The sequence below is a fragment of the Archocentrus centrarchus genome, chromosome 24 (genome assembly GCF_007364275.1).
Source record: "Archocentrus centrarchus isolate MPI-CPG fArcCen1 chromosome 24, fArcCen1, whole genome shotgun sequence".
Classification (NCBI taxonomy): Eukaryota; Metazoa; Chordata; class Actinopteri; order Cichliformes; family Cichlidae; genus Archocentrus; species Archocentrus centrarchus.
The window spans coordinates 2,088,791-2,093,334 of NC_044369.1; the positions used below are offsets into that span (position 1 = coordinate 2,088,791).

General features: G+C 44.4%; 1 long non-coding RNA gene across 1 annotated transcript; it reads left to right on the forward strand.

Moving 5' to 3' along the window:
* Positions 1–2,693: 2,693 nt before the first annotated feature.
* On the forward strand, positions 2,694–3,936 carry LOC115773917 (uncharacterized). Its single transcript, XR_004019138.1, has 3 exons — positions 2,694–2,886; positions 3,395–3,504; positions 3,630–3,936. It is a non-coding gene; the product is annotated as an uncharacterized LOC115773917 (long non-coding RNA).
* The last annotated feature ends 608 nt before the right edge of the window (positions 3,937–4,544 follow it).

Sequence of the window (4,544 nt, forward strand, 5' to 3'; positions counted from 1 at the left end):
TGCACCTCCTAAGTTTGTTGTGTCATTTCAGAGATATTTTGTTATTGTTTTTGGAGCAATAAGCTGCTTTGTGACTCACTTTACTTTGTCATTAAATATTAAAAGTATTGATGAGTGTTGGTCAAATCAGCACTATCAATAGAACGTGAGACATCTTGAATGATTTTTCCTCTCTAAAATGGAGTCACACTGTTCAAAAGGTTCTCTGGTGTCACCCCCAAACAATGACAGCCATCAGTAATTGAAACATCATGGCACCCCAGCGCTGTAGCTCGAGGGCCTGGGCTCTTTGGAGACAGCATGTGTGTGTGGGTGTGGGCGGCTGGGGAGTTGAAGAGGGCATAGTGCAGACCTGAATCAATAAGGGTCAGGGAGAATAGGCTGTCTGAAGTCTCCATAAACTGACAGAGGTTTCAAAAGGTTTGGATGGTGGCAGCTGAGGCCTTTTACAGAGGAGCTGCTGCAGGATTAACCCCCTCCAACCCCACAGTTGGACAACTTGTTTCATTGCCTAATGGAGCTGCGGGCGAAAGGATTACTGCGATGGCAGACCATGACGAGAAGTCCCTCACCTCAAAGATGCTGCGAGGACACAGAAAGTCCCGGCTCTTGACAGGTCATTATCTTTCACCAGCGCTTGAGACAGTCACTGATGGAGGGGGCAGTGCCTTGAGACTCCTTCAAGCACACTTTTAACTGCAAACAAGAGTAAAAACGAAGTGGTGCAAAAAAAAAAAAAAAAAAGAAGAAGAAGAAATAGATTCCACCAGGGGCATTTGGAAGTGCTTACCAAGTGGGTCAAGCATGCTCGAGGAAACTGTCTCTGCTCTGAGAAGCAGATATGTCCTTAAATTCAAGAAACAAGACATTCCTCTGATGGGTAAAGCACCTGGTGACTTGCTCTCAACTGCCTCTTCAGTGACAGTTGCTTAATTAGCCCCCATCAGCCTCACCGACCTTCCTGTAACACGCTCGAGAGGCCTGCGGTCACGCAGACCCTCCCTCAGAGGGATAATTGGCCTGTAAATATGAAGCCATTCACAGGAGGCTCAGCATGGTGCAGCCACAGAGTTGCAAAGCTGCATTCGTTTCTTCCTGCCTGAGTCACCACACCTGGATCCTTATTATGATTACTTTCACAGAAAAATATGAGCATTACGATGGACCAACAAAACCATGTAACAAACAAATACTGGAGACTCTCAAAAGTTTGATGGCAGCCTGCCAATTTAGGAAGCCTGCAAATGAGTTTTGTGATGACAGCGTTGTCCCAGATGTGACAACAGAGGTGTGGCTCAGACTGTGAAGGGCCTTTTTACCATAAACTTCTATAAGACATTAAATGTTTTTGCAAACACAGGTGTCGCCCCCTGGGGGCCATTAAAAAGGACGCAGGTTTAAAGCACTTAATTTTAGTCAACTTTGCTTAAACGAGTTGAGCGACCCAGAATTATCTGTGTGGCAACCTCAATAAGACTTCAGTGCTTCCTGTTCACTCTCCTTTAGCAGAGGATGCACCGGAACATCCTTAATGAAAGGAAAGGCAATAATACCGCCCACTCCGAAATCTTAGCTGGGGTGGGTTGAGAAGTTTGTTCTATAAATAAAGATAATGATCAGAGTGAATGCTGCAGTGTAACAGTTTGTATCTGTTTTTAGGATTATCATACAGTCAGTTTTTACTAAGACATGAGTTAAAGTGGACAATCAAGAGGATGGACATCAGGATGAAGAACATTTCACCATTGCAGCTATACGCTATATTCCTTTATTAAAGCTGCAACCTTGGTAATAAGGTCACATTTTTTCTGGATTTATAGCCTGCATAAAACAACGCGGTGAACACATGAAGTATGTAAGATGTGTTTTTTGCAGCCCATTTTGGGGACACTTGCATACTGTGAGTCCCTTTGGGGCCCCATCTTTGCTGCTGCTGGCGGCTGTAGCAGCCCTCGCTCTCTGTCCGTCTCTCTTCCTGACATAACGGACTGCATTCTCCATCTGTGAGCCAGGAGCTGGTGCCATCCTTTGCAGGTCCAAGCCTCGTTGGAGGCCTGGAGCATGAGGGTCCCATTGGGGGTCCTCCTAAATTTAGGATGCTCCATCTAAAGAGAAGAGAAAAGTACGACTGCAGGAGCGCTTCAGGGTCATTCAGGAAGCTGCCGAATGTGTGAGATTAAATACTGGGATTAAAGTGAAAATTCAAACTCACTTTTACTTTCAAAAGCTGGTGAAACTGAGAGGAGAAAACAGTGAGTGAGAATCACACTCACATCTTCTCATTTCTCATTTCAGTCATTTTCTAAACAAGCTATAAGCTGACAGCTGCGGACGTGATGGAGTTTGGCCGTGTAATAACAAGTGAATATACACAGTTAAACCGCATGAACTCAACCACACTGACTGACTGTGTGCTTGATAAAGTGCAATAATATTAATAAGTGACCGTGTGCGGACTTTCAATTCCGGCCGGTACCTGAGCTGAAGATCGTAAAACGACTAATTCACAAAGTCCGAGTGAACAAACAGCGGGGTTAGCTCAGAGAGCGCACTGTGATTGGATGGAAGATGGACGACTGGGAGGAGCCCGAGAGGCGGGTGCGTAGCACGCGCACGTACGCATGCGCAGGCACGTCGAACATATGGAATGTTCACGTCACAAAATCAAAGAGATAGAATGTAACGTTTGAAGTTTAAAAGGCGGTTTCAGATTCTAAACCTTTGAACACAACTCAGACCTCTCAGCTGCTGCAAAGACGTTTCGTGGCTGCAAGAACCAAATAGTTGGAAACAACCTGGAAAACGTGGAAAACAGTTGTAAAGAAACGGACTACATTGTTGGAAAAGCTGAAATACTCTGTAAAACTCACATCCACACAGAATAAGGTAAAACGAACAAAACCAGTTGTGCATTTCTTTCATCTCTATATTTTGATAGATGAATTTTATTTGTAATGCAGAGTTCTGCAGTCGAGGCTGTAGGAGAGGAAAAACATCTTTGGAGAGACAAAAAGTGAACAAAAACAGCCTCAATATATTTAGAAGTACAAATGAACTTTATGAAATAACTTAAAAACTTTAATGCTTTGCCTAGACCCACATTACATAGATCAAATTTGTCCCATATTGTTTAATGTTAGAATATCAAATTTAATGAAAACACTGTGGGACTGCCTCCTCCTTTATCTGGGCCACTGTTGCCAACTTGTGTAAGAAAACTCGGCTGTCTCAAAGGTTGATAAAAGCCGACAGGTGTGCACATATATGTATATTATCTGATCTATTTGGATGCAGCCAGCTTTTAAATTTGGTTAACAGTGATTATTTCAAAGTCCCATGGCAGAACTTTTTGCTGATGTGTCATAAATACCTAAAAATCTGATTGTCTTTCTAGATGCCAGGAGAAATGGGAGAAGAGGTTTGCATGCATTTAAAGTTGCCCCTGGTGACCCCCGAATCCCTTGAGAAAGTCATCGGCCCCTGTGTGCAAGATATTTCACACAAGTAAGTCACAAGTTTAAAGTCATGAAGCAAACAAGCAGCAGATCATTATCACTAAATATACACATGCATACGCTGGTTAAAGGTTTGTTTTTGCTCAACCGTATTTGTCTATTTTTGTGTTTCAGGGAGTGGATGTCTCTGGATGGCTGTGAAAATGGATCAGAAGCGGGCATTATGCTGTTCGACATGTGTCGTGCATTAATAGGTGAAATTAGCACCTTGGTCCTGGAGGATGTGGAGCCACAGGTTCTTGCCTCGGACCACTATCATTTATGTGGCGATGATGAAACTGTGCAGGGCGGGTGCAGTCACTGCAGAGTGACGGAGCAGGACATTCAAGCCTGCTTTAGGAACAGCCTTCATCGCTATTTTAGTGAAGCCCTGAACATAGCAGAGCAAAGCTCCCACAGCTTGGATCACTTAGTGAGATTGTTCTCAGCACAGATTACCAAAAGTGTAAACTCATCGCTGGCTCAGCTCACATGGTCAGCTCTTCCCTCTGACATTTATTCCTCGCCATCAGCAGAATGCATTTTACAAATGGTCCATATCATAGGGAAAATGTTTAAATCCATGTTGGATGGCCGCGAAAGAATGGAGGACGGGTCATGTGACAAGGTGGCATGCCCGCGCTGTAACTGCGAGGAGTGCTGGTGTGCTGACCCCGAGGACGCTGAACACGTCGAGCAGCACAGCACAGAAATGTTAGGATTAAGTGACTGTTCATCAGAGAGTTCAGACTGCATGGAGGATTTGGATCCTGAACCAGCTCCACAGCATTCTGATCACTCAGAATCACATCACTTCACAAGTGCTTCATCACATCCTCCCTGTCCTGAGTACCTGATCAACGGGACCTTTCTTACTGTGGTTCTTGCCAAGTTGGTTGACCACATTGCTGCTAACACCAGATCGTCCATACTAAACGTGGATCTTGATCAGTTAGTGTACGGTGTTACAAGGAGGACCGAGGGCATGCTGACATTTGCTCTCCCACAAAGGGTTCACAGCCTGCACATCTCCATCTACAAAAAACTGTG